This window comes from Pinus tabuliformis, chromosome X (genome assembly GCF_031772625.1).
Source record: "Pinus tabuliformis cultivar Carrire ecotype Pingquan chromosome X, CPIR1, whole genome shotgun sequence".
Lineage (NCBI taxonomy): Eukaryota > Viridiplantae > Streptophyta > Pinopsida > Pinales > Pinaceae > Pinus > Pinus tabuliformis.
This window is the reverse complement of record NC_142308.1, coordinates 1,076,616,918-1,076,635,580: the sequence shown is the minus strand read 5'-3', so window position 1 is coordinate 1,076,635,580 and position 18,663 is coordinate 1,076,616,918.

The window sequence follows — 18,663 nt, the reverse complement described above, 5'->3', positions numbered from 1 at the left end:
TTCCCTTTTTGCTTTCGTTGCTTGGTTCGTGTTCCCACCATCACTTTTGCGATTGCTGGATTGTGTTGTGTCTTTAGTTGACTGGTTGTGACTTTCGTCCTTCGGGTGTTTGCCTTTTTCTATTGATTTCGCGCTCTAACTCTAGGACATCTAGAGGTTGCGTGTGTGTCAAGCCTACCGTAGGGAGTTTGTTTGTTTGTTCGACCAGCCAAGTTCAGACCTGTTCAAGCACTTGTTCAGTGATTGTTGGAGTGCTTTGGATCGTGTTTCCAAGTGGTTTCTTTTCGCTTCCTCCTTGCTTGCAATCCTTGCTTGTCTTACAGAGCTTAGATTACATAGCTCGTGCAGACCTTTGTTTTCCTTTGATTTGGAAGCTTTGGTTGAATGTTTTGGGAACTTTGTGTGCTTTCATTAAGTAGTTTACTTGGTGTTCCGGTTCCTCCAAATTATTTTAGATGCTTTGTGTCACTGAAAGAAAATCAAACTGGTAGCTTTGCTTTTGAAAATTGAAAAGGAAAAGAACATTTCATTGATTTGCATCTTCAAAAGAAAAGTTTCCTTTCCTCGCTTTAGTTGCATTAAGCTGCTCGTTTGCTTGCACTTGTCTTGTTTGATCAAAAAAATTCTTTACCTTCTCATAGCTAGAATTCATCGAACAAAATGGTATTCTTTGGCATGTAGTTTGCATCTAGGTAATTGTGAGAGAACATACGATAGAGCCTGAAATCGAAACTTAATCTCAAGATCAACTATAAAATGAACCGAATGAATCTAAAAACGCATTGGAACTAAACGCAAATATCTAGAGGTCTAGGTTAGAGACGTGTTCCGGCGTCTTTAAACATAGTCACTGTTGTTTCACATTAGGTTGGGTGATTCCTCCTTCTGTGACTCGATAGTGGTCTAACACGGACTGCGCTCCCACGTACCGTCGCGTATATAGGGAGACCCCACTAGGCTTTTATCCTTTATCCATAGGAAGCCGAGTCGGCCGCCCTACGATTCGCAATGCAGTGAACACAGCATTCACGAAGATCGACCACCCGTACCCTAAAAAGTATTCTGTGGTTTTGCGAAAAGTTTGGCACACCCTCTACCTAGAGTTCCAGAGCAGTCACTTTTGATCCTTTTCGGACTCCCTAAACGAAAAGGTGCCTGTGAGCGTCTTGTCACTTCGTGCTCATTAAAAATTCGAAGGAGACTGGAGTCATCTTTTCGTCCTTTTCTCGACTCTTGAAACATGAAAAGGTCAAGTCTAAGTCCAATGTCTTAAAAAATTTATTCGGCCGCGATAACATCACCTGGTTAGATCTTGTGTGCGTTAGCTTGAGTAGGTTTCGTTTTCGTTTGCTATGGCAACTTTTCCGGGATTCACTAACCCAGGTTCCCCCTCTGATGGGAATCCAGGACAATTCCCTCCTCTTGGGAATGTTGGTGCTCCGTATATGGCGACGTTGTCCCTACCAGGGTTAACTGTCGGGTTGCCTGTGTGGTTGTTTTCAACCTCTTTGGTCCCTACCGTATCGGCTGTTAGTCCATCAGTCCCTCCACCTGAACGACATCATGTTGATCCTAAGGTGGATCTCTCCCCCTCGACGCATACTTCTACGTCGTCCTCTTGTACTTCGCCTGGTGAAATTCTCGATGTGAGTAACCAGGTGGCTAAGAAGAAGAAGAGGAAGACCAAGAAGAAGAAGTCCCCTAAGGGAGAGCCTACACACACAGTCCCCCCCTCAAGTCCAGCTATCCACTCCAGTACACATGAAGTCGGGTCACCTTCTGCTCCTCCGCGGAAGGTTAAGTTTCCTTGTCGATTGTGCAGGGAGGACCATCTGCTTCGCGATTGCCCTGGCATTCCCAGGGTATTAGAAGTTTGGTCCCACGACCCGGCCCACCCTTCATCGTCCACTGGTGATCATGGCGATGCTGCCTCGTCAATTGGGAATGGTAAGGACAAAGGGAAGCTTCGAATTCCCTGTCGACTTTGTGAAGGCAAACATCTCCTTCACCTTTGTCCACTCATGGATAAAGCCTCTACTGTGTTGGAAAGTCTTGCTGCCCCTCCGAATCCATTTCCCGCCGGTTATCAACGTCTTTCTACAACTGTAAATTGCGCCCCTGTTGACAAAGAGATCGCTTCAGATTCCCCTTTTGTCCAGGCCCCTCTTCCCGAACCTGGCTGTTCCCAGCCTGTTCCAGACCCGCCGTTGGTCGGAAAAGGTGTTGACTCGAGTTCACCTCCTCTCAACCACTCTGTTTCGGAAGAGCAAAATTCTCATGTTCTTCTCGTCTCCTCGGATTCTCCTGAGCTTGATAAAGGTTCTCCTGAAACCTCTCCGGAGAATTTAGATTCGGTTCTTTCTGAGCAGGGGGGCAACCATATGGTTCCCCCACCAAGTAGTTCGGTCATTTCTTTTGATTGGAGTCGTTTGACTACCCCTCCCCTTCCGTCCCATGTGCCTTTCTGGGTCACCACCTATGCTTGCAATAAGGCGCTGCCCGGCACTGTGTTAGACGAAGGAGCATCGGTTAGTCTCATGCCTGTTACTACTTGGCGAGCTTTGGGTTCCCCATCGCTTGTACCTGTCGCACCGCATCTCACCGCATTTGACGGAGGAACGAGTCAGCCATTAGGGATCCTCCCGAAGTTTCCTATTACTTTGGGGGGCAAGACTGTCTATATAGACGTCTCAGTTACCCAAGGTTCTTTAGACTTCAGTCTTCTCCTTGGTCGTGATTATGTGTATGCCATGGGAGCCCTTGTTTCTTCACTTTTCCGTGTGGTCTGCTTTCCACACGACGGAAGAATCGTGACATTCGATCAGTTATCGTTCGTTCGTCCACAAGCCCCTCCCGTGCATTCGTCTTTCCCTCCTGGCTTTCATCCACAAGTTGCATCTGCCTCGCCGCAAATCAACTACGTGGCCACCCACCCCGTGCCCGTACCCAGTGATGACACCATCGTGCATAGTGTCCTGGGGGCATTAGGTCCCGATTTCGAAGATGTTGGCCTCCCCCCCGGAGCCACTTTCTTGGGGGCCTCCACTTCCCGTTCATTATGATGAAGTCTGTGTGGAGCATAGTTCTTTTCCGGTGTCAAGCTCCTTAAAAAATGAAACTGGGTCTGGTCGGAGCGTAGTTCCTGATCTTGTGTCAAGCTCCTTAAAAAATGAAACAAGGGTTACGGAGCATAGTTCACTTTCCTATGTCAAGCTCCCTAAAACATGAAATTGGGTCTGGATGGAGCATAGTTCTTTTCCTATGTCAAGCTCCTTAAAAAATGAAACTGGGTTTGGTTGGAGCATAGTTCTTTTCCTATGTCAAGCTCCTTAAAAAATGAAACTGGGTTTGGTTGGAGCATAGTTCTTTTCCTATGTCAAGCTCCTTAAACAATGAAACTGGGTTTGGTTGGAGCATAGTTCTTTTCCTATGTCAAGCTCCTTAAAAAATGAAACAAGGGTTATGAGGATAGTTCTTTTACTGTGTCAACCTCATTAAAAAAATGAAACAACTCCCTTTTCAGATCGAGTCTTTGATTAAGATCTCGTAAAATCCCAGTCGAGTCTTTCCACGATCTCGAAAGTGAACCTTCATTCCATCCACTTTGTCGAATGCAATGAAGCTTGGGGGGCATGTACCTCGATTTGCGTCATTATGCTGGGGGCATGCAAACTTATAACAAGCATAGTTTTTCGTTTCAAGCTTGTGTAAACATGAAACCGAATCCAAGCAGAGTTCTCCATGGTTCAAGCTTGTGTAAAAATGAACCCATACCCGATTTACATCTCGTGATTGCCATTTTTATCCGCCGAATTCTGCTAGATGAGCCTTGGTTGTTTTCATTCCATCGTCGCCATCTCTTTGGCCGATCATATGCTTTCACTTGGTTGTTTATCCTTTCCTGAGGAACCGCAGCGATGAGTGGTTTTATTAGCCAGCCTCTTGACCATTACATGTTTTGAGCAGTTCCACCATTACCGGAACCAGTTGCTACCCTTTATACCACTCGTTCCTCTAGGACGAGTCGCCTTTAAGCTCTTTTCTGACTCGTAAAATGTGAAAAGATTGCCGAGTATTTTTCCCCTTTTCGACTCGTTAAAGAGAATAAAAATGGAGGTCTGCTTTCAGCTCTTTTCTGACCGTTTAAAGATGAAAAGATTGCCGAGTCCCCCTCTTGACTCGTTAAAGAAATGAGAGGCGGTCGCCTTTAAAGCTCTTTTTTCGACCGTTTAAACTAAAAAGATTGCCGGGTTTTTGTCGTTTCGAACTCGTTATCGGCTCTAAAACGACGTGTTTTCGACCGCTTTTTTACTTTTTCAGGTCAAAAGCACTATTTACGAAAAGTACTCCTCGATCGTAATGGTCGGGCGGTTCTTTCGAGCATTGTTTTACACTTTTTCGGGCTCGAGAGACACAACTGTACGAAAAAGGACCCCCCTGGAGTCTCCTTTTCCGCGTTCTTTTCAGACTCTCGAAACAAGAAAAGAAGCCGAGTTTCTCCTTTGTCAGGCTCGTTAAACACTTGATGACATCGGATATTGTCGAAATGACACTCTTCGAGCATATGCTATCCCCGTAAAGCTTGTCATCCAAAAATAACCGGGGTACCTGCCAGAAATGGTGGGGAAAATGGAACTGTAATCATAGTCGTGTCGGCAGTATGTCGCTCTTGAACATGGCACTTTTCTGCTTCGTGTCTGGGTGGGACCATCTCATCTTGTTTTTCACTGGCCTCCGTGGGTTTGGGTTATCTTATTCGACCTCTCATTTGCCCATTGCCATCATCACTATACCCTCTGCTCATTTGATGTCAAATACTGCCAAACCCGCTACAGTGCCGCCGATATGTTCAAGAGAAGTTGACCTCTGCAACAATGCAACCTCGTTCGCTATCTCATCACAAACTATTATACCTCTGTCTCGTGTCGATGATGTGGGAATCATCATGGCCCACCTTCGATCAAGGTCCTTTCTCGTCGACTTCAACTCATTATCCGAGAAAGTGACTTAGAGACTCCTTCCAGGTGCCTTGGAGCCTGCATGCCTCAATGGCAGGTTCTTCGTGTTCGACGCAAGGTTTTACATCATTGGCCTTCGATCGAACGATTCCGTGGGTGTTCGACACCAACTCATTGATTCACACGCCACGGATTGTACCTATAGTACCTTGAGGGCCATTGTCACTATTGGTGGTACCTCTCGCGTCTGTTAACAGTTTTCATCATTGACTGGTAATCAGACGATGTTCATGCATGTTTGACTTCAATCCATACATTCACATGCTTGGACTTGTACTCTGTTCGGGTCGAGATGGAGCGCAAGACCCTGGATCCTTGCTCATTATGGTCCAGGCTGCGATTTTGTGGATAATCATTACATGACTCATTGATGGATGGCTGCGCCCATACCTGAGTCTTCATGGATGGCTGCGACCATAACTTCTCAGTTTTTGGTCTCCTTGACTGCGTGGCTGCGTCCATACCACAGACCATCTCGCATGTCTTTTGGATGGCTGCGCCCATGCCCAGACTGCGTGTACTTGCTTGTCGGAGATTTTCGGTACTTCTTGGTGGTTTTCCAGTTCGGCGTGTGTTGTAAAGCATTTCACCCCTCCCACTCTCTCGGTCTTCATGCTTTAGGGGGCATCTGTTACACAGTAATTTATCACTGCCTTCCTGTCAGTCACCCTGCTGTGCCCAGAATTCACAATCACTAAGTGCTTGATCCCTGAACTGGCTTAAAAACCCATTTTTCCAAAGTTTTGTTCATCAGCGCGTCTGTTCCTAAAATAACCGAGATGACAGGCGCTTTCCAGTGTATTTTGTGCGCTGCCATCGCGGAAGAACATCACTTTTCCGCGATGGTGCACAGCGCGCCTTTCCCGTGTTCTTCCGCGCTGACGTGACTTGTCCAGTTACTGATATGTGCTGACAGCGCGGCAGTTTCCCTATAATCCGCGCTGATCCAATTTGGGCGAATTTGTTCAAACAGCCAGCCTTCCAGATCACTCCAGGCTTGGTTGTTAGCTTTGTGAATGTCGACTCCCTTCTATGGCATGTCTGTTCGACCCTTTGCAACAACTTCCCTTGAAGATAAGCTCATCCTTCCACCCTTATAGGAGACTCCTTCTCCTATATAAACTTCCACCATTACCATGAGCAGCTAGTTTTTGGATAGTTAGACTTAGCTTGGAATAGCTTGGATTGTACAGAGCTTGTAGTGCTCAGATTGCTGCTATAGGTTTGGTGTGCTAGGTGTGGAAGTGATTGATTGCTTAGGGAAGGTTGTTTGTGACATTTGTGTGAGAGAGAAAGTTGTTTGTCTTGGGAGAATCATCCTCAAAGGTGAATGCTTGAGATACATGCTGACTGGCCCCTCCTGAGAAGGTTACCGACGTCAGAACATTTGGTTGTACTCTTCTCTATTCTGATTAATAATAGATGACTGCTATTATTGTTCCATTCCCATTTGTCTATGCAATGGTTAAATGTGAATTACATCTTTTCTGACTGATGTATGGTTGCTTTTACTAGATTTTACGCTTGTGTTTGCTTCCCTTTCGTGTGTGCAGGTATCTATTCGCGGAGATTGCGGAGGATTGTGACCAGCCGAAGCGGAGGAGCGAAGGCAACATCTCTTCGCCAAACGACAAGCGCAGGAATCCAAGTAGGTGCTCTTTACCTCTTGTTTAATTGTAACTAGGAACATGCGTGGCAGCATTGTGTGATTGTTGCTAGACCCCTATTGGGCTAGTAGGGATCGCCTCTATCCGTAGAGGGGATTTACCTCTCCAACAATTTGGCGACTCCGCTGGGGATCAGCCTTTTTGTCTCTTGAGTCCACTTTTGTGTTTGGCTTTGATTGACCTCTTTTCGAGTTTTTGGGATTGTCTTTTTGCTTATGAACTTTCTGGGCGTTTCTGGGAAGCATTTTTATTATTGAAAAGCTCCTGCCTTTGGTTTGGGAAGTTTTTATTTTGGCTTTCCTTGTTTTTTGCTCTCAGCGCGTTTTATTTCGGAACAGTCGCGCTGACATCGCGACTCTGTTCTTTGGTTTTCTCTTCATCGCGCCTGTACGTCTAACAGCCGCGCTGACCTCGTTTTCAAGGGCAGCGCGCTTTATTCGTGTCCTTCCGCGCTGACATCGCGCCCCCTCTTCTTTGTGATTTCGGTCATCGCGTCTGTGTGCTTTATATCCGCGCTGACCTCGTTTTTATGAGACAGCGCGCTTTTTCCCTGTCCTTCCGCGCTGACGTCGCAAAGTTGCTGAAGGTCTCCCCCTGTCAGCGCCGAGTTGCTGAAGGCTACCCGCGCTGAGCCTGAAAAACTCATTCTTGACCAAATCGGCCTCCTGAACCTCTTGCTGTGACTTTCCCTTCTTCTCTCCACCTGTCTAATGACTTGTTTTTCACTGTCTGAACTTTGAACTGTTTGATTACGAAGCTTAGCCTCATAGGGTTTCGTTTTGCTCGGTTTTGAGTTTGCAAATACCTTCCCTTTTTGCTTTCGCTGCTTGGTTCGTGTTCCCACCATCACTTTTGCGATTGCTGGATTGTGTTGTGTCTTTAGTTGACTGGTTGTGACTTTCGTCCTTCGGGTGTTTGCCTTTTTCTATTGATTTCGCGCTCTAACTCTAGGACATCTAGAGGTTGCGTGTGTGTCAAGCCTACCGTAGGGAGTTTGTTTGTTTGTTCGACCAGCCAAGTTCAGACCTGTTCAAGCACTTGTTCAGTGATTGTTGGAGTGCTTTGGATCGTGTTTCCAAGTGGTTTCTTTTCGCTTCCTCCTTGCTTGCAATCCTTGCTTGTCTTACAGAGCTTAGATTACATAGCTCGTGCAGACCTTTGTTTTCCTTTGATTTGGAAGCTTTGGTTGAATGTTTTGGGAACTTTGTGTGCTTTCATTAAGTAGTTTACTTGGTGTTCCGGTTCCTCCAAATTATTTTAGATGCTTTGTGTCACTGAAAGAAAATCAAACTGGTAGCTTTGCTTTTGAAAATTGAAAAGGAAAAGAACATTTCATTGATTTGCATCTTCAAAAGAAAAGTTTCCTTTCCTCGCTTTAGTTGCATTAAGCTGCTCGTTTGCTTGCACTTGTCTTGTTTGATCAAAAAAATTCTTTACCTTCTCATAGCTAGAATTCATCGAACAAAATGGTATTCTTTGGCATGTAGTTTGCATCTAGGTAATTGTGAGAGAACATACGATAGAGCCTGAAATCGAAACTTAATCTCAAGATCAACTATAAAATGAACCGAATGAATCTAAAAACGCATTGGAACTAAACGCAAATATCTAGAGGTCTAGGTTAGAGACGTGTTCCGGCGTCTTTAAACATAGTCACTGTTGTTTCACATTAGGTTGGGTGATTCCTCCTTCTGTGACTCGATAGTGGTCTAACACGGACTGCGCTCCCACGTACCGTCGCGTATATAGGGAGACCCCACTAGGCTTTTATCCTTTATCCATAGGAAGCCGAGTCGGCCGCCCTACGATTCGCAATGCAGTGAACACAGCATTCACGAAGATCGACCACCCGTACCCTAAAAAGTATTCTGTGGTTTTGCGAAAAGTTTGGCACACCCTCTACCTAGAGTTCCAGAGCAGTCACTTTTGATCCTTTTCGGACTCCCTAAACGAAAAGGTACCTGTGAGCGTCTTGTCACTTCGTGCTCATTAAAAATTCGAAGGAGACTGGAGTCATCTTTTCGTCCTTTTCTCGACTCTTGAAACATGAAAAGGTCAAGTCTAAGTCCAATGTCTTAAAAAATTTATTCGGCCGCGATAACATCACCTGGTTAGATCTTGTGTGCGTTAGCTTGAGTAGGTTTCGTTTTCGTTTGCTATGGCAACTTTTCCGGGATTCACTAACCCAAGTTCCCCCTCTGATGGGAATCCAGGACAATTCCCTCCTCTTGGGAATGTTGGTGCTCCGTATATGGCGACGTTGTCCCTACCAGGGTTAACTATCGGGTTGCCTGTGTGGTTGTTTTCAACCTCTTTGGTCCCTACCGTATCGGCTGTTAGTCCATCAGTCCCTCCACCTGAACGACATCATGTTGATCCTAAGGTGGATCTCTCCCCCTCGACGCATACTTCTACGTCGTCCTCTTGTACTTCGCCTGGTGAAATTCTCGATGTGAGTAACCAGGTGGCTAAGAAGAAGAAGAGGAAGACCAAGAAGAAGAAGTCCCCTAAGGGAGAGCCTACACACACAGTCCCCCCCTCAAGTCCAGCTATCCACTCCAGTACACATGAAGTCGGGTCACCTTCTGCTCCTCCGCGGAAGGTTAAGTTTCCTTGTCGATTGTGCAGGGAGGACCATCTGCTTCGCGATTGCCCTGGCATTCCCAGGGTATTAGAAGTTTGGTCCCACGACCCGGCCCACCCTTCATCGTCCACTGGTGATCATGGCGATGCTGCCTCGTCAGTTGGGAATGGTAAGGACAAAGGGAAGCTTCGAATTCCCTGTCAACTTTGTGAAGGCAAACATCTCCTTCACCTTTGTCCACTCATGGATAAAGCCTCTACTGTGTTGGAAAGTCTTGCTGCCCCTCCGAATCCATTTCCCGCCGGTTATCAACGTCTTTCTACAACTGTAGATCGCGCCCCTGTTGACAAAGAGATCGCTTCAGATTCCCCTTTTGTCCAGGCCCCTCTTCCCGAACCTGGCTGTTCCCAGCCTGTTCCAGACCCGCCGTTGGTCGGAAAAGGTGTTGACTCGAGTTCACCTCCTCTCAACCACTCTGTTTCGGAAGAGCAAAATTCTCATGTTCTTCTCGTCTCCTCGGATTCTCCTGAGCTTGATAAAGGTTCTCCTGAAACCTCTCCGGAGAATTTAGATTCGGTTCTTTCTGAGCAGGGGGGCAACCATATGGTTCCCCCACCAAGTAGTTCGGTCATTTCTTTTGATTGGAGTCGTTTGACTACCCCTCCCCTTCCGTCCCATGTGCCTTTCTGGGTCACCACCTATGCTTGCAATAAGGCGCTGCCCGGCACTGTGTTAGACGAAGGAGCATCGGTTAGTCTCATGCCCGTTACTACTTGGCGAGCTTTGGGTTCCCCATCGCTTGTACCTGTCGCACCGCATCTCACCGCATTTGACGGAGGAACGAGTCAGCCATTAGGGATCCTCCCGAAGTTTCCTATTACTTTGGGGGGCAAGACTGTCTATATAGACGTCTCAGTTACCCAAGGTTCTTTAGACTTCAGTCTTCTCCTTGGTCGTGATTATGTGTATGCCATGGGAGCCCTTGTTTCTTCACTTTTTCGTGTGGTCTGCTTTCCACACGACGGAAGAATCGTGACATTCGATCAGTTATCGTTCGTTCGTCCACAAGCCCCTCCCGTGCATTTGTCTTTCCCTCCTGGCTTTCATCCACAAGTTGCATCTGCCTCGCCACAAATCAACTACGTGGCCACCCACCCCGTGCCCGTACCCAGTGATGACACCATCGTGCATAGTGTCCTGGGGGCATTAGGTCCCGATTTCCAAGATGTTGGCCTCCCCCCCGGAGCCACTTTCTTGGGGGCCTCCACTTCCCGTTCATTATGATGAAGTCTGTGTGGAGCATAGTTCTTTTCCGGTGTCAAGCTCCTTAAAAAATGAAACTGGGTCTGGTCGGAGCGTAGTTCCTGATCTTGTGTCAAGCTCCTTAAAAAATGAAACAAGGGTTACGGAGCATAGTTCACTTTCCTATGTCAAGCTCCCTAAAACATGAAATTGGGTTTGGATGGAGCATAGTTCTTTTCCTATGTCAAGCTCCTTAAAAAATGAAACTGGGTTTGGTTGGAGCATAGTTCTTTTCCTATGTCAAGCTCCTTAAAAAATGAAACTGGGTTTGGTTGGAGCATAGTTCTTTTCCTATGTCAAGCTCCTTAAACAATGAAACTGGGTTTGGTTGGAGCATAGTTCTTTTCCTATGTCAAGCTCCTTAAAAAATGAAACAAGGGTTATGAGGATAGTTCTTTTACTGTGTCAACCTCATTAAAAAAATGAAACAACTCCCTTTTCAGATCGAGTCTTTGATTAAGATCTCGTAAAATCCCAGTCGAGTCTTTCCACGATCTCGAAAGTGAACCTTCATTCCATCCACTTTGTCGAATGCAATGAAGCTTGGGGGGCATGTACCTCGATTTGCGTCATTATGCTGGGGGCATGCAAACTTATAACAAGCATAGTTTTTCGTTTCAAGCTTGTGTAAACATGAAACCGAATCCAAGCAAAGTTCTCCATGGTTCAAGCTTGTGTAAAAATGAACCCATACCCGATTTACATCTCGTGATTGCCATTTTTATCCGCCGAATTCTGCTAGATGAGCCTTGGTTGTTTTCATTCCATCGTCGCCATCTCTTTGGCCGATCATATGCTTTCACTTGGTTGTTTATCCTTTCCTGAGGAACCGCAGCGATGAGTGGTTTTATTAGCCAGCCTCTTGACCATTACATGTTTTGAGCAGTTCCACCATTACCGGAACCAGTTGCTACCCTTTATACCACTCGTTCCTCTAGGACGAGTCGCCTTTAAGCTCTTTTCTGACTCGTAAAATGTGAAAAGATTGCCGAGTATTTTTCCCCTTTTCGACTCGTTAAAGAGAATAAAAATGGAGGTCTGCTTTCAGCTCTTTTCTGACCGTTTAAAGATGAAAAGATTGTCGAGTCCCCCTCTTGACTCGTTAAAGAAATGAGAGGCGGTCGCCTTTAAAGCTCTTTTTTCGACTGTTTAAACTAAAAAGATTGTCGGGTTTTTGTCGTTTCGAACTCGTTATCGGCTCTAAAACGACGTGTTTTCGACCGCTTTTTTACTTTTTCAGGTCAAAAGCACTATTTACGAAAAGTACTCCTCGATCGTAATGGTCGGGCGGTTCTTTCGAGCATTGTTTTACACTTTTTCGGGCTCGAGAGACACAACTGTACGAAAAAGGACCCCCCTGGAGTCTCCTTTTCCGCGTTCTTTTCAGACTCTCGAAACAAGAAAAGAAGCCGAGTTTCTCCTTTGTCAGGCTCGTTAAACACTTGATGACATCGGATATTGTCGAAATGACACTCTTCGAGCATATGCTATCCCCGTCAAGCTTGTCATCCAAAAATAACCGGGGTACCTGCCAGAAATGGTGGGGAAAATGGAACTGTAATCATAGTCGTGTCGGCAGTATGTCGCTCTTGAACATGGCACTTTTCTGCTTCGTGTCTGGGTGGGACCATCTCATCTTGTTTTTCACTGGCCTCCGTGGGTTTGGGTTATCTTATTCGACCTCTCATTTGCCCATTGCCATCATCACTATACCCTCTGCTCATTTGATGTCAAATACTGCCAAACCCGCTACAGTGCCGCCGATATGTTCAAGAGAAGTTGACCTCTGCAACAATGCAACCTCGTTCGCTATCTCATCACAAACTATTATACCTCTGTCTCGTGTCGATGATGTGGGAATCATCATGGCCCACCTTCGATCAAGGTCCTTTCTCGTCGACTTCAACTCATTATCCGAGAAAGTGACTTAGAGACTCCTTCCAGGTGCCTTGGAGCCTGCATGCCTCAATGGCAGGTTCTTCGTGTTCGACGCAAGGTTTTACATCATTGGCCTTCGATCGAACGATTCCGTGGGTGTTCGACACCAACTCATTGATTCACACGCCACGGATTGTACCTATAGTACCTTGAGGGCCATTGTCACTATTGGTGGTACCTCTCGCGTCTGTTAACAGTTTTCATCATTGACTGGTAATCAGACGATGTTCATGCATGTTTGACTTCAATCCATACATTCACATGCTTGGACTTGTACTCTGTTCGGGTCGAGATGGAGCGCAAGACCCTGGATCCTTGCTCATTATGGTCCAGGCTGCGATTTTGTGGATAATCATTACATGACTCATTGATGGATGGCTGCGCCCATACCTGAGTCTTCATGGATGGCTGCGACCATACCTTCTCAGTTTTTGGTCTCCTTGACTGCGTGGCTGCGTCCATACCACAGACCATCTCGCATGTCTTTTGGATGGCTGCGCCCATGCCCAGACTGCGTGTACTTGCTTGTCGGAGATTTTCGGTACTTCTTGGTGGTTTTCCAGTTCGGCGTGTGTTGTAAAGCATTTCACCCCTCCCACTCTCTCGGTCTTCATGCTTTAGGGGGCATCTGTTACACAGTAATTTATCACTGCCTTCCTGTCAGTCACCCTGCTGTGCCCAGAATTCACAATCACTAAGTGCTTGATCCCTGAACTGGCTTAAAAACCCATTTTTCCAAAGTTTTGTTCATCAGCGCGTCTGTTCCTAAAATAACCGAGATGACAGGCGCTTTCCAGTGTATTTTGTGCGCTGCCATCGCGGAAGAACATCACTTTTCCGCGATGGTGCACAGCGCGCCTTTCCCGTGTTCTTCCGCGCTGACGTGACTTGTCCAGTTACTGATATGTGCTGACAGCGCGGCAGTTTCCCTATAATCCGCGCTGATCCAATTTGGGCGAATTTGTTCAAACAGCCAGCCTTCCAGATCACTCCAGGCTTGGTTGTTAGCTTTGTGAATGTCGACTCCCTTCTATGGCATGTCTGTTCGACCCTTTGCAACAACTTCCCTTGAAGATAAGCTCATCCTTCCACCCTTATAGGAGACTCCTTCTCCTATATAAACTTCCACCATTACCATGAGCAGCTAGTTTTTGGATAGTTAGACTTAGCTTGGAATAGCTTGGATTGTACGGAGCTTGTAGTGCTCAGATTGCTGCTATAGGTTTGGTGTGCTAGGTGTGGAAGTGATTGATTGCTTAGGGAAGGTTGTTTGTGACATTTGTGTGAGAGAGAAAGTTGTTTGTCTTGGGAGAATCATCCTCAAAGGTGAATGCTTGAGATACATGCTGACTGGCCCCTCCTGAGAAGGTTACCGACGTCAGAACATTTGGTTGTACTCTTCTCTATTCTGATTAATAATAGATGACTGCTATTATTGTTCCATTCCCATTTGTCTATGCAATGGTTAAATGTGAATTACATCTTTTCTGACTGATGTATGGTTGCTTTTACTAGATTTTACGCTTGTGTTTGCTTCCCTTTCGTGTGTGCAGGTATCTATTCGCGGAGATTGCGGAGGATTGTGACCAGCCGAAGCGGAGGAGCGAAGGCAACATCTCTTCGCCAAACGACAAGCGCAGGAATCCAAGTAGGTGCTCTTTACCTCTTGTTTAATTGTAACTAGGAACATGCGTGGCAGCATTGTGTGATTGTTGCTAGACCCCTATTGGGCTAGTAGGGATCGCCTCTATCCGTAGAGGGGATTTACCTCTCCAACAATTTGGCGACTCCGCTGGGGATCAGCCTTTTTGTCTCTTGAGTCCACTTTTGTGTTTGGCTTTGATTGACCTCTTTTCGAGTTTTTGGGATTGTCTTTTTGCTTATGAACTTTCTGGGCGTTTCTGGGAAGCATTTTTATTATTGAAAAGCTCCTGCCTTTGGTTTGGGAAGTTTTTATTTTGGCTTTCCTTGTTTTTTGCTCTCAGCGCGTTTTATTTCGGAACAGTCGCGCTGACATCGCGACTCTGTTCTTTGGTTTTCTCTTCATCGCGCCTGTACGTCTAACAGCCGCGCTGACCTCGTTTTCAAAGGCAGCGCGCTTTATTCGTGTCCTTCCGCGCTGACATCGCGCCCCCTCTTCTTTGTGATTTCGGTCATCGTGTCTGTTTGCTTTATACCCGCGCTGACCTCGTTTTTATGAGACAGCGCGCTTTTTCCTTGTCCTTCCGCGCTGACGTCGCAAAGTTGCTGAAGGTCTCCCCCTGTCAGCGCCGAGTTGCTGAAGGCTACCCGCGCTGAGCCTGAAAAACTCATTCTTGACCAAATCGGCCTCCTGAACCTCTTGCTGTGACTTTCCCTTCTTCTCTCCACCTGTCTAATGACTTGTTTTTCACTGTCTGAACTTTGAACTGTTTGATTACGAAGCTTAGCCTCATAGGGTTTCGTTTTGCTCGGTTTTGAGTTTGCAAATACCTTCCCTTTTTGCTTTCGCTGCTTGGTTCGTGTTCCCACCATCACTTTTGCGATTGCTGGATTGTGTTGTGTCTTTAGTTGACTGGTTGTGACTTTCGTCCTTCGGGTGTTTGCCTTTTTCTATTGATTTCGCGCTCTAACTCTAGGACATCTAGAGGTTGCGTGTGTGTCAAGCCTACCGTAGGGAGTTTGTTTGTTTGTTCGACCAGCCAAGTTCAGACCTGTTCAAGCACTTGTTCAGTGATTGTTGGAGTGCTTTGGATCGTGTTTCCAAGTGGTTTCTTTTCGCTTCCTCCTTGCTTGCAATCCTTGCTTGTCTTACAGAGCTTAGATTACATAGCTCGTGCAGACCTTTGTTTTCCTTTGATTTGGAAGCTTTGGTTGAATGTTTTGGGAACTTTGTGTGCTTTCATTAAGTAGTTTACTTGGTGTTCCGGTTCCTCCAAATTATTTTAGATGCTTTGTGTCACTGAAAGAAAATCAAACTGGTAGCTTTGCTTTTGAAAATTGAAAAGGAAAAGAACATTTCATTGATTTGCATCTTCAAAAGAAAAGTTTCCTTTCCTCGCTTTAGTTGCATTAAGCTGCTCGTTTGCTTGCACTTGTCTTGTTTGATCAAAAAAATTCTTTACCTTCTCATAGCTAGAATTCATCGAACAAAATGGTATTCTTTGGCATGTAGTTTGCATCTAGGTAATTGTGAGAGAACATACGATAGAGCCTGAAATCGAAACTTAATCTCAAGATCAACTATAAAATGAACCGAATGAATCTAAAAACGCATTGGAACTAAACGCAAATATCTAGAGGTCTAGGTTAGAGACGTGTTCCGGCGTCTTTAAACATTGTCACTGTTGTTTCACATTAGGTTGGGTGATTCCTCCTTCTGTGACTCGATAGTGGTCTAACACGGACTGCGCTCCCACGTACCGTCGCGTATATAGGGAGACCCCACTAGGCTTTTATCCTTTATCCATAGGAAGCCGAGTCGGCCGCCCTACGATTCGCAATGCAGTGAACACAGCATTCACGAAGATCGACCACCCGTACCCTAAAAAGTATTCTGTGGTTTTGCGAAAAGTTTGGCACACCCTCTACCTAGAGTTCCAGAGCAGTCACTTTTGATCCTTTTCGGACTCCCTAAACGAAAAGGTACCTGTGAGCGTCTTGTCACTTCGTGCTCATTAAAAATTCGAAGGAGACTGGAGTCATCTTTTCGTCCTTTTCTCGACTCTTGAAACATGAAAAGGTCAAGTCTAAGTCCAATGTCTTAAAAAATTTATTCGGCCGCGATAACATCACCTGGTTAGATCTTGTGTGCGTTAGCTTGAGTAGGTTTCGTTTTCGTTTGCTATGGCAACTTTTCCGGGATTCACTAACCCAAGTTCCCCCTCTGATGGGAATCCAGGACAATTCCCTCCTCTTGGGAATGTTGGTGCTCCGTATATGGCGACGTTGTCCCTACCAGGGTTAACTATCGGGTTGCCTGTGTGGTTGTTTTCAACCTCTTTGGTCCCTACCGTATCGGCTGTTAGTCCATCAGTCCCTCCACCTGAACGACATCATGTTGATCCTAAGGTGGATCTCTCCCCCTCGACGCATACTTCTACGTCGTCCTCTTGTACTTCGCCTGGTGAAATTCTCGATGTGAGTAACCAGGTGGCTAAGAAGAAGAAGAGGAAGACCAAGAAGAAGAAGTCCCCTAAGGGAGAGCCTACACACACAGTCCCCCCCTCAAGTCCAGCTATCCACTCCAGTACACATGAAGTCGGGTCACCTTCTGCTCCTCCGCGGAAGGTTAAGTTTCCTTGTCGATTGTGCAGGGAGGACCATCTGCTTCGCGATTGCCCTGGCATTCCCAGGGTATTAGAAGTTTGGTCCCACGACCCGGCCCACCCTTCATCGTCCACTGGTGATCATGGCGATGCTGCCTCGTCAGTTGGGAATGGTAAGGACAAAGGGAAGCTTCGAATTCCCTGTCAACTTTGTGAAGGCAAACATCTCCTTCACCTTTGTCCACTCATGGATAAAGCCTCTACTGTGTTGGAAAGTCTTGCTGCCCCTCCGAATCCATTTCCCGCCGGTTATCAACGTCTTTCTACAACTGTAGATCGCGCCCCTGTTGACAAAGAGATCGCTTCAGATTCCCCTTTTGTCCAGGCCCCTCTTCCCGAACCTGGCTGTTCCCAGCCTGTTCCAGACCCGCCGTTGGTCGGAAAAGGTGTTGACTCGAGTTCACCTCCTCTCAACCACTCTGTTTCGGAAGAGCAAAATTCTCATGTTCTTCTCGTCTCCTCGGATTCTCCTGAGCTTGATAAAGGTTCTCCTGAAACCTCTCCGGAGAATTTAGATTCGGTTCTTTCTGAGCAGGGGGGCAACCATATGGTTCCCCCACCAAGTAGTTCGGTCATTTCTTTTGATTGGAGTCGTTTGACTACCCCTCCCCTTCCGTCCCATGTGCCTTTCTGGGTCACCACCTATGCTTGCAATAAGGCGCTGCCCGGCACTGTGTTAGACGAAGGAGCATCGGTTAGTCTCATGCCCGTTACTACTTGGCGAGCTTTGGGTTCCCCATCGCTTGTACCTGTCGCACCGCATCTCACCGCATTTGACGGAGGAACGAGTCAGCCATTAGGGATCCTCCCGAAGTTTCCTATTACTTTGGGGGGCAAGACTGTCTATATAGACGTCTCAGTTACCCAAGGTTCTTTAGACTTCAGTCTTCTCCTTGGTCGTGATTATGTGTATGCCATGGGAGCCCTTGTTTCTTCACTTTTTCGTGTGGTCTGCTTTCCACACGACGGAAGAATCGTGACATTCGATCAGTTATCGTTCGTTCGTCCACAAGCCCCTCCCGTGCATTCGTCTTTCCCTCCTGGCTTTCATCCACAAGTTGCATCTGCCTCGCCGCAAATCAACTACGTGGCCACCCACCCCGTGCCCGTACCCAGTGATGACACCATCGTGCATAGTGTCCTGGGGGCATTAGGTCCCGATTTCCAAGATGTTGGCCTCCCCCCCGGAGCCACTTTCTTGGGGGCCTCCACTTCCCGTTCATTATGATGAAGTCTGTGTGGAGCATAGTTCTTTTCCGGTGTCAAGCTCCTTAAAAAATGAAACTGGGTCTGGTCGGAGCGTAGTTCCTGATCTTGTGTCAAGCTCCTTAAAAAATGAAACAAGGGTTACGGAGCATAGTTCACTTTCCTATGTCAAGCTCCCTAAAACATGAAATTGGGTTTGGATGGAGCATAGTTCTTTTCCTATGTCAAGCTCCTTAAAAAATGAAACTGGGTTTGGATGGAGCATAGTTCTTTTCCTATGTCAAGCTCCTTAAAAAATGAAACTGGGTTTGGTTGGAGCATAGTTCTTTTCCTATGTCAAGCTCCTTAAAAAATGAAACTGGGTTTGGTTGGAGCATAGTTCTTTTCCTATGTCAAGCTCCTTAAAAAATGAAACAAGGGTTATGAGGATAGTTCTTTTACTGTGTCAACCTCATTAAAAAAATGAAACAACTCCCTTTTCAGATCGAGTCTTTGATTAAGATCTCGTAAAATCCCAGTCGAGTCTTTCCAAGATCTCGAAAGTGAACCTTCATTCCATCCACTTTGTCGAATGCAATGAAGCTTGGGGGGCATGTACCTCGATTTGCGTCATTATGCTGGGGGCATGCAAACTTATAACA